General features: G+C 35.5%; 1 long non-coding RNA gene across 1 annotated transcript in view; it reads left to right on the top strand.

Annotated features, from left to right (window-relative positions):
• Positions 1-11,843, top strand: part of LOC124897706 — a 16,865-nt gene extending 5,022 nt beyond the window's left edge. The window contains exons 2-4 of the long non-coding RNA XR_007054576.1: positions 10,998-11,087; positions 11,347-11,412; positions 11,506-11,843. This is a non-coding gene — a long non-coding RNA (uncharacterized LOC124897706). The remainder of the gene's footprint in view (positions 1-10,997; positions 11,088-11,346; positions 11,413-11,505) is intronic.

Raw genomic sequence — 11,843 nt, 5'->3', positions numbered from 1 at the left:
GTATTATTTTCTTGAAAAATAATGTTTATTTAAAAAATTACTATAATGCAATAACTTATATAGTTTTTTGATAAACAATTTGAGTACTAAAGATTGATGATATTATTTTTGATGGTGGGAATTTCATGACACAAGTTTTTCAGTTCAATTATTTCATGCGGGTATGAAGAAGTTCTTTTATATCTTTCTTTTCTAATTTTTTTTACTTTGAGTTATATATCGCGGGATTTCTAAAAAGAAAATCTCCAAATGGGTGATTTTTTTTTCATTACTAGATAATTATGTTAAAATTTCCCTTGGAAACTTTCGAAAAGATTAGAATTCCTTGACAACTTTTAAACGCTATTCAAGACACAAAGAAGCTGATAATTTAATTGGTCATTGTCGTACGACACTGCGCGTTAGTGGAAAAAATCAAATTGCATTTAGCAGAGGGAACGATAAAAAATTTCTCAATCTTGGTCCATACAGGGGATGCAGGGACGGTGCATTTTAATATTATAATATATTATATGATTAAATTGAATTATCAAAGAGTATTTTTGGCTGCTGCGCTTCTTCTTTTAACATTAGTGCCTCATTAGCCAATATTACATATGATTAATTTGTTAGGATTTCTATCATGATTTTCTTATCAAATTTAAGTTTTACTGTTTTTAAAAAGAAAATAAAAGTAATATCATTATTACTTTTAATTTTTCTAAAAGAAATATAAAACTCTTCCATATTTGATTAATCTCTTTCTTGTAAAAAAACATTTGAATCTCTATAAATAGAAGACTCTTTTTCTCATGCCATAACACAATACTATCCACTATGTAGGTATTTTAAGAGTCTTGTTTAGAGGGAGATCGTTTTTCGCTCAAATAACTTTTATATTTTTATTTAGTTTTTAATATGTAGGTCAATCAGCCGAATCATATCAATAATATTATGTTTTTTAATTTAATTTTGTGTTGGTTGAATTGTTGCCTCTGTGTTTTACAAATTATTAGTTTTCGCATGATATCCTCTCAATTTCGAATCCTAACTCATTCTTGGCGGTAATGCACCTATGCGTGCATGCCTTATTGGTGCGGCAACTTAACCCACATTCTTAATGACATTATGTGTCAATTAAGCTCATTACTTGTTGAATGTGACCTTTAATTCTAGTAACTTATCTGGTTATTTGTTCTTGTAATTTTCATAGTCATTAGTTACTTGTAACTCGTGTAGGCGTCTAAGTCACTCATCTACCAACATTACTGTCCCACGTTCTTCTAATTAATACAAGGAAACTTTTTCACCTATAAATGGTGGTGGTCTTACTTTGTGTTTTAATACATAAAAATAGAGAAATGAAAGAGAAGTATTATATTGTGTTTTATATCAGTGTAGTGAAAGAAAGAATAGACACAAATAAAAATATTCTAAGTCTTTAACTATATTCATTATACAAAAAAGAGTATTATATGTTGAAGGAAGGTGTTCTTTTGGTGGAGTTTTAGACTTTTCAACTAATTTGAAGTTGCTTGAGTTATGATGTTGATGGGTTGTTGTATCCTGGAGGAGACAAGTCAAGAGATACGTTATTGGATCGGTGTTGATTATGCTACAGTGGACTTGAACCTTTTTACAATTTCGGGAGTCCCAAATATACCCAAATTTTGATTAAAATTGTTATATCACGCCTCAACTCTATTGGGTCACATCACCCACCTTGGACTATTTTAAAGTGGAATATACGCCCTTATATGTTGATGTGGCAGAGAGAGTAATATATGTTTTTCTTGAGAGATTGAGAAGTACTCATATTCCTATTTTTATTTATTTTTATCTCTCTCTAATTATCAAAATGCCACAAACTTGTTCTCTTCCAGTTCATCTCTTTCATTAGATTTAACACTCACACAATAACAATGGCTACCACTACATCCGTCATTTTCACCCTTATAAAGCTCTACAAATCATCCACCTGTTCAAATCCTATGTTTCTTATTTTAATTTCTTTCTTTCATCACCTTAATTGAAGCTACTTACATCAACACTTCTCCATTGTTGTCATTATCACTACTATTACTGAGCCATCAAAAATTAATTAACTAACTAGTAATTTAAATTGAATCACCCAAATGCTCCACTTAGCAAAGAAATAACTCAGTTGAATAAGAAAATAGAGATTAGAAAATTAAAATCTTTGACGAAAAATTTCTTGAACTCTCGTCGGCATCATCTCATCGTTGGTTCTACTTTCGTTGCAGCCGTCATTGAAATAAAAAAAGTTCCAACAATAACAAAAATAATCAAACAAAACGAAACTCTAATTTTTTCTACGAGAAATTAAAATATCCTTTTGATGATTCTTCTCGTTTTTTTGTATCTTTTCCTTGTGTTTTTTATGCTACTCTATTAATTTCTGTAAATACTGAAGAAGACAAATGAAATAGTCAAGTCCATAAATTTTATAAGAAATTGAAAGGTGAAAGAAATAAAGTAAAAGAAGAAAAAGGTGAGGATAAGAGTCATGACTTCTTAACACAATAGGGGTGTTAGTGCATGTCTTTCACCATTTAGCACAAATTTGGGTGAGACTTTTTAATGAGGTGTGTGTTCCACTTTAAAATAATTCGAGGGGTCATGGAGGGAAAGTTATAGGACCCCTCGCCCCCCCCCCCCCCCCGGCAAAGTTGAGGCGTGTTACAATAATTTTATCAAACTTTAGGTATATTTCAGACTTTTTTTTCCTTTAAATTCTATTAGTTGACTGAATTCTCTTTTTTTAGCTAGCTGCAAAAGAAAACAATGTGAGTTCAATAAACATTATTTGATTCTAGCTCAAGTATTTGTTTAATAGATAGTGTTGAAACCTTTGGGAGTTGCTCCACACAGTAAGGGACTAGGTCCCTCAGAAACAATCATAGTTAATCAAGCAATAGACAAAAGGATTTTTACGTGGAAATCTAGGATAAAAAAACACAACTTGCCCTCATAAGTACCAAAGAAATCCACTATAATCAACCTCTTGATTACAATCTAGATTTTATCCTAACTCTAGGCTCCTTACACTAGTAGCAACTCTACTACAAACTCATCTTGGTAACTCTACCAAGGACTCTCTCTACACTGACTAGCTCTAATCAGTGTTAAAATTAGGTAGCTCTACCTAACCACTTATCTCAACAAATGAAAGCACTACTCTTATAAGATGAGTAGTTCAGTTAAAAATCAAAGCTCACTCAAGAATTTAAGCTCACATAGACAGCTAAGAACTTGAGTAATGTTGAAATGGAATTTTTGTTGCCTCTCTTCACTCTTTAGAATTGCAAAAAATCATTTGTAGAAGAGGCATATCTTTCCTTTTATAGTTGGGTGATGATTAGGACTGAAATATCAGTGGACCAGCTATCCAAGTTAATACAAAGTAGCACCTGCAAGTTCGTTACACAAGAGGAAAAAGCTGTGCACATACCGTGTGCCAGTTGTACTATACTTTGCACGTCCAGGGACCTGATCCCTTGCATTTTAGTTGCTCATCATGAAAACTTCATATAGCAATTTTCCCCCTTTTTATGATGACAAACCAAACCATAAAATTTGAGAATGAGTGCACACTCATAACATTTAATTAGAGTAACTACCACCTGAAGATGAATATTCCCCCTATCATCATGCTTCTTCTTTCATGAAGCAACACAGGGACATGATCCCTTGTTGTCCTTTGCAGCAAAAACTGCAATTACTTCCAACTGCAATTACTTCTCTCATGTCATTGTGCCTTACATTCACACTTGGCACATCACTTTTTTCCCCCTTTTTTATACATATTTCAGCACATCATTCAGCACGTCACATACTTTTCCCTATCAGCATGCCACTCAAATCTACAACAACCTACAGCTCAATTCACCTAGTACCCTACTTTGTGAACTCGGTATTCCCCCTTTTAGCATCATTAAAAAGTATGAATAGTAAACTAAGAGTAAATTAAGTACAAATTAGTTAACTCTTGGTCACTGGGGCAACACTAACATGAAGAATAGCTTTGCACTTTAAAGAGAACAAATGTTACACAGAAAGAAAAAAATTCAATCACTCATAATAGTCAGTACCAGTACAGTAAGCTAAAATAATCATCATAAGATAATGTCTTTAAAAGACATTAGGAAAATCAAGATATGAAACTGACAGAAGGTTGATGAAGAAATAAGGATAATAGGGTTCAATTTGAGGGAGGGTTGGATGAAAGGACTTAAATAGTATCTTTATTCTTGCATTTTCAGCAATGTGAGCATCCAACATCTATTTGGTAAGGTCCTTCACTTTATCCTTTAGGTTGGCCATTCTTGCCTGGAGTTTTGCATTTTCAGCTGCAGGTTCAGCAATAACACGTGGTCCTTCAGAGGACAACCTTTGATTCAACAATGTTAAATGTATTTGTTGAATAATAAAATTCTCGAGGCCGAAAATAAATAATCGAGACAAGAAAAATACTATAACAATCGATTTCATTGATTTCAATAAGTGAGTGTTACAATCTCTATGAATCCTCTGATTCACCTTTTCAAATATAAATTCAAGGGCTTAAAGCTTGATCTTGAATTTGAACTTGATTTGAATGCTTTGAGGGACTTGATCTTGACTTGTGCTTGAATTCAAGGGCTTTTGAGCTTGTTGTTGAATAATGCGGTCTTGATCTTTGATCTTGATTTGAATACTTGAGCTTTTTAGAGAAATTATGGCGTTTGATCCACGAGCTTTCTCTTGCTTCTTGTTAGAGTTCTGGGTGGAGTTTTTTTTTCTAAATTATGAGACCCCTATTTATAGTTGTAGGAAAAGAAGAGTCATGATGAATATAATACTTCCTTTGACCAATCAGATTTAAGTGATGTGACGCCTTTTTATGGACTTTTATTCCATAGGCCTGCTGCATCATTTTGACATGTGGCATGGTCTTATTGGCTCCTTCACTTGACTTGGCATGCCACGTCATTTGACACGTGACGCTTATTTGGGCCTCTAGAATATGATAATATCTTGGGCTTATTAAAGTGAGTTCATCATTTGTAGCTCAAATCAATGGGCTAGCCCAATAAAAATTTGATTTTAATTAAATCCATATATGTTTGGACTTAAATAATTAATCCAATTATATTAATCCACAATATTTATTTGGAACTAATATATTTTGAATTTAATATAATCCAAATTTTGTATGGATTCAAATTTAATAAAATTGCGTCGCCCACAAATGCCCCCTGCTTCAAGGCTAGTCAAAATATTTAAATGTCTGTAGACTAGGTTTGAAGCATCAACGGACCATAACATTAAATTTGGTGTGAAAAAAAATGCATTTAGCCATAGCCATGCAATTCTTTTTCATTTCACTTCATTCAACTATATATATATATATATATATATATATAATGGATGAAGTTAAAGCAATTCAATCATTGTCAAATCATTTATTGCCCAGGGATTCCATTTGCTATTAATGGTTACCTCTTTATTTCATTTTATTTTTTTAACTAATAGTGGCAAATGTTGCCAAGACCATATCTATATTTGACATTAATCCGTGGGCCCCATGTCTTTCCTTTTTTTTAGCAAATACCATCTTAATGATTTAAACATCATCTCTGAGCGGCCTTCTTTTATTTTTCTTTCACCATTTAACCATATTTAAATAGGAAATCCATCATTCCTTGAAGTTGTGAACTACCGCCGCCACAACAAACCAAATTAATGTAGGATTCAGTTTTGTACGTAACCGTCTTTGACACTAATTAGATTAGTGGCCAATTATTCAATTCTTCTTGGACTGGAACTGTTACATTGAATCCTATCAAATCAAGATGTGGGCACCGCCCTTCTATGCCTATATAGGAGGATGCCTCTCATTCTCTTAAGTCCTAACATTAATCTCGCAACATCTTTCACGGATTGCTTTGAAGTTAATTTGTCGATATTAGTAACGACGTACTTTCTTTCTCTTTCTTTGTGAATTTTACCAATTACTTTTCTATTTTTTATTTTTTTTTAGTATTGAAACAGATAGCAATACACAACAATCTGCTTAGGGTGTGAGAGTTTAACTTCGCCTCCATACACTCTAAGACCGACCAATTTGACTCCAAGATAGTGGCTTTGCAACAATCGGTTTAGGGTGCGAGAATTTAACTTCACCTCCGTACACTCTAAGACCGACCAATTTGACTTCAAGATGCTAACTTTCCAACAATCGGCTTAGGTGCGAGAGTTTAACTTCGCCTCCGTACACTCTAAGACCGACCAATTTGACTGTAAGATGCTCCCTTTACATAACAAATCCATTAGAATGCCAGCTTAAGGTGCAAAGGGACAAATCTTGTCCACCTTAAGGCATGAAAATTTTTATATCCTTTTAAGGATAAACACGTAAGAGGCTAGCTTAAGGTGCAAAGGGACAAATTTTGTCCACCTTAAGGCATGAAACTTTTGAGATCCTTTTAAGGATAAACCCGCGAGAGGCCAGCTTAGGGTGCAAAGGGAAAAATTTTATCCACCTTAAGGCATGGAATTTTTGAGATCCTTTTAAGGATAAACCCGCGAGAGGCCAGCTTAAGGTGCAAAGGGACAAATTTTGTACACCTTAAGGCATGAAACTTTTGAGATCTTTTAAAAATAAACCCGTGAGAGGCCAGCTTAAGGTACAAAGGGATAAATTTTGTCCACCTTAAGGCATGAAAATTTCGATATCCTTTTAAGGATAAAACCATGAGAGGACAACTTAAGGTGCAAAGAGACAAATCTTGTCCACCTTAAGGCATGAAAATTTCAATATCATTTAAGGATAAACTCGTAAGAGGTCATCTTAAGGTGCAAAGGGACAAATTTTTTCCACCTTAAAGAATAAAAATTTCAATATCCTTCAAGGATAATCCCATTAGAGATCAGCTTAAGGTGCAAAGAGACAAATCTTATCCACCTTAATGAAGGAAAATTTCAAAATCCTTTAAGGATAAACTCGTTATAGGCCCGCTTAAGGTGAAGATGAACAAATCTTGCCCACCTTAATACATGTAAATTTTGAGATCCTTCTAGTTGTAGGCTTGGAGAACTTTGGCATTCCAAATTCCATTGAAGGAACTCTCTTTCTTTTCGATGAGTTGCCCCCATTGAGTCACAAATATTTAGAGTAAGTCCAAAATTTAATTAGAATAGTTTCATACTTGGTATCCACGTGGTAGATACTACAGGAACATATTTTTATTGACACTCATGCAACTGAACTCAGAATAAAATTCCAAGTACCTACGCACCTCTGTAAAGAGGATCAAGTCACAACGTAGTTTTGGGTGAGTATTTTTTTTGTGTCCTAACTTTTGCCTAGGCCGCCTCTTTTGAGGTTTTCAACCTAGTGGACGTTCATTTTTTTTAAGTCGTACACAGTTTATATCTTGCGGGCTAGGAGAGGACATGCATTTTATACTCATTCCTTAAGGAGTGTACATGTAGTTTATACTCGTGCCTTAAGAAGTGTACATGCATTTTATACTCGTGCCTTAAGGAGTGTACATGTAGTTTATACTCGTGCCTTAAGGAGTGTACATGCAGTTTATACTCGTGCCTAAGGAGTGTACATGCAGTTTATACTTGTGCCTCAAGGAGTGTCATCTTCCTTCAAAGATAGTACTTCTTCAAGAACTTGGCATTAATGGGGCCAACCCTCACACCATCTACATCGACAAGCTTGTAAGTAGCACTTGAATATGCCTCTTGTACGACATATGGTCCATCCTACTTCGAGGTGAATTTTCCCCCAGACTTATGAGAAGTGATAATGGGTCTTTTTACTGCAAGGACTTGATCTACAATTTGGAAGCACCTCAAGTGAACCCTTTTGTTGAAAGAACGAGATAGCAGGGCTTGATAGCATTTAAGATTTTGTTGAGCCTCCATCCTCTTCTCATCAAGAGCTTCTAAATCCGCAAGATGGAACTTAGTATTTTCTTCATTGGTGAGCCCTTCTTGAATAGCCAGTCTGAAAGGTATTTGACGCTCAAGTAGCAGGACTTCTTCAACTCTAAAAGCAAGTGAGTATGGGGTTGCTTGCGTCGGTGTACGGTAAGTTGTCCTACACGCCCACAAAGCTTCTTCCATTTGCTCATTCCAGTCTCATTTGGATTTGAAGACAACTTTCTTTAATAAGTTGCACAAAGTTTTATTGAAGGCTTCAGCTAGACCTTTGGCGGCAGCATGGTACATAGAAGACTTGCGCTGCTTAAAGCCAAAGAGATCACAAATTTTGTTCATCAGCTTGTTATCAAATGGCTTTCCATTATCTGTTATTATGTACTGTGGAATTCCAAAGCGGTAGATGATATTCACTCGGATGAAGTTTACAATATTTTTTTTCTTTACTTCCTTGAGAGCAACAGCTTCGGCCCACTTTGAGAAGTAATTTGTCACGGCTAAGATGTATAAGTGTCTACCAGAAGATTTTGGTAGTGGACCAACAACATCCATTCCCCAAGCATTGAATGGCCAAAATGCTACAGTTGGGTATAGTACTTCTGGAGGTTGATGTATGAAGTTTGCATGGAATTAGCAAGCTTTGCATCTTATAGCATAGTCCAAGAAATCTTTCACCATCATTGGCCAATAATATCCCATTTTTTTAAAGTGAAAATGAAGCTTTGATCCAGATTGATGCGATTCACACACTCCCGAGTATGCTTATTGCAAAGCTTAAATTGTTTATTCCTCTCCCAGACACCGTAAGAGTAATCCTTCAAATGATTTTCTGTACAGTGTGTCCTTATAGTAAAGGAAGCGAGGTGCACGACGACGAATGTCTGTCCTTCTCCTTGGTTCCTCTTAAAGTATCTCATAACATAAGTAATCAATAATAAGTTGTCGCCAATCTTCTCTTTCAGCTTCAGATACGGAAACAAGGTATTCAACTTTATTTTCTTCATCTTCAGTTGTTGTGGTACTACCCATTCTTGGAGGATAGTGACTTGTGTCTGATTTGGAAGAGTCAGGGGTAAGGCCAAAGCAGCTAGGGCATCAGCTTTCTTATTTTCTCTCCTTGGCATATGTTGGAGGGTTACTTCTCCAAGCCACCCCATCAACTTCTGTGCATAATCATGGTATGGTCGTAGCTCAGGCTTTCTGACTTCATAGCTTCCCAAAATCTGCTTGATCACTAATTAGGAGTCACCAAAGACTTGTAATTGCAGTTGTTTTATGTCAACTGTCATCTCAAGTCCAAGAATTAAAGTTTGATATTCAGCAACATTATTAGAGCAATGATTTATTAGGGTAAAAGAGTATGGGATGACCTCTTCTTATGGAGTGACAAACACCACACCGGCACCAGCTCCATATCAATGTGCAACACCATCAAAGTACATCTTCCATGGGGATCTAACTTCAACAACCATTGTATCTTCAGCAGGGAATTCATCGCTCAGCTCTCAGTCATCAGGTATTGGGTGATCTACCAAGAAGTCAGCCAATGCTTGTCCTTTACAGCCTTTTGGGGAATGTACACAATCTCAAACTGTTTAAATTGAAGGTACCACCTTGCAAGTCGATCATTTAGGACTGGTTTTAACATCACAAACTTGATGGGATTTTCCCTAGACACGAGACGGACAACATGAGCTTAAAAGTAGTGTTTCATCTTTTGGATAGAGAAAGCCAATACCAAACATAACTTTTCAATTGGAGAATACTTCATCTCATTTGATGTTATCATTCTGCTCAGATAGTAAAGTGATTTTTCTTTGCCTTCACTATTTTCTTGAGCCAGTAGTGCTCCAACTGACCTCTCTTGTGCCGCGATGTAGAGTATCAATGGCTTTCTAGGTATGGGTGCCATAAGAACTGGAGGCTTCATTAAATATGATTTAATACTCTCAAAGGCATTACTACAAGCTTGGTCCCATTCGAAGGGAGTGTCCTTCTTCATGAGATGACTAAATGGTTGACATTTTCCGGTCAGGTTTGAGATGAACCTCCTTAATTATGTAAGCCTTACTTGAAGGCTTTTTAGCTCATGAATATTTTGAGGTTTGGGCATCTTTAAAATTGCATCGACCTTGGCTTAATCAATTTTAATTCCTCAGTATCGCACAATGAAGCCAAGAAACTTTCCTGAAGTAACTCCAAAGGCACACTTCAATGGATTCATCCTAAGTTGATATCTTCAAAGTAATTCAAGTACCATTCTTAGGTCTTTTAAGTAGTCGTCTCTCTTTCTTGACTTCACCACTAGATCATCCACATAGCATTCAACATTTTTATGGAGCAGGCCGTCAAAGATGTTCTGCATAGCCCTTTGATAAGTGGCGCCAGTATTTTTCAAACCAAAAGGCATCACCTTGTAGCAATAAATACCTTTTTCTGTTGGGTGTTGGCAGAAGCAATATGAGGTGGTGAGAAGTTTGCTAGTTTTTACATTTTTCTTTGGTGGCCCTTGAATCATGAGTTTGTTGTTGGTAATGTGATCGAGCGGTTATAAAGAAAGGAGGGGGATAAGATAGGAATGAGAGCTATTGGCAGGGAGGATTTGAAGAAGTGGGAGAAAATGCAAAGGGCTGCATTAGGTAGTGAAGAGAAGATCCTGGTGTTGGTAAGGCTGAGTCCTTTAAGTGAAAAGGAAATCACGAGGAATAAAGTTTCAGATTGGGAGTGTATCAATGAGAACACCATCTTATATAGGAAAAGCCTCCAGGAACGGTCTGGATTGCCAACAGCTTATACAGTCGGTAAGAAAATTTCTCATTTTTGCCTTTACATTTAGACTTGATTGTTGTAGAATGAGGAATATTTTGTGAGAGGAAAATTGAGGACGAGATCTGGATATTTTAGTTTGTGAACTCAGGCTGAGATCGCTTCCTGGATTGGGCCGTTCTACTCTGCAGAACCATATATATTTATTAGGATAATTTCATTGGTAGCTCAAGTGCAATTTATAAATAATTTACTAATGCTACACATATTTTCTTGTTTTACTTTTCTGAGATTAGACAGGTTATATAAAGGTGATTATTCAACAAGGAAAGTGTATGAGGGAGGAACAAAGGAGATTGCTCTTTCTGTTGTTAGCGGAATCTCCTGTGAGTACACCAGTCATATGCCACTTACATTTTGTTGCAGATTTGTTATTCATTTGATACTGTTACGACTACCTAAACATATTATGCAGTAACTATCTTTACGTATGGGAAAACAAATAGTGGTAATACATACACAATGAATGGAATTATAGAGTTTACAGTCACAGACATATGTGATTATATGTAAAAGGTAATTTATAGGGAAGTTAAGCTGATACAGTCACTATCCTTCTAATACTTTTCTGTTATTTTATTTCAGACAATTGAAAATTAAGCTCGTGAGTTTATAGGGAAGAATAACAAAACAACTCTTTCTGCTAGTGTGGTATGCATCAATTAGCTCACTGTAGGGGTCTATCGACATTCTCGACATGGACACATGAATTGCTAATGGAAAATTTATGACTTTTGGATGCAGAATTTTGTTGATCTGGCTGGAAGTGAACGTGCATCTCAGGCGCTGTCAATTGGAAAGAGACTGAAAGAAGGATGTCATATTAATCGTAGTTTGTTGACTTTAGGAACAGTTATTCACAAGCTAAGGTTGATTGTTTGTTTCTTACATCATCTTTCTAAAACATCTGGATTTGCTGCAGCTTAGCTACATGTCTAAATGGTCTTTAAACATCAATTCAGTTTTACTGTCCATATAACAAATTGGGGATTTTTTTTCTTTTTCATTCGTCTAATTAGTAAAAATAAACTTTATGGTGTTGAATAGTGTTGCTATGTGAATTGTGTTTATGTTTAACAGTA

This window comes from Capsicum annuum, chromosome 4 (genome assembly GCF_002878395.1).
Source record: "Capsicum annuum cultivar UCD-10X-F1 chromosome 4, UCD10Xv1.1, whole genome shotgun sequence".
In the NCBI taxonomy this organism is placed as follows: Eukaryota; Viridiplantae; Streptophyta; class Magnoliopsida; order Solanales; family Solanaceae; genus Capsicum; species Capsicum annuum.
Note: the sequence above shows the minus strand (reverse complement) of the source record. Positions and strands in the feature narration are given on the sequence as shown.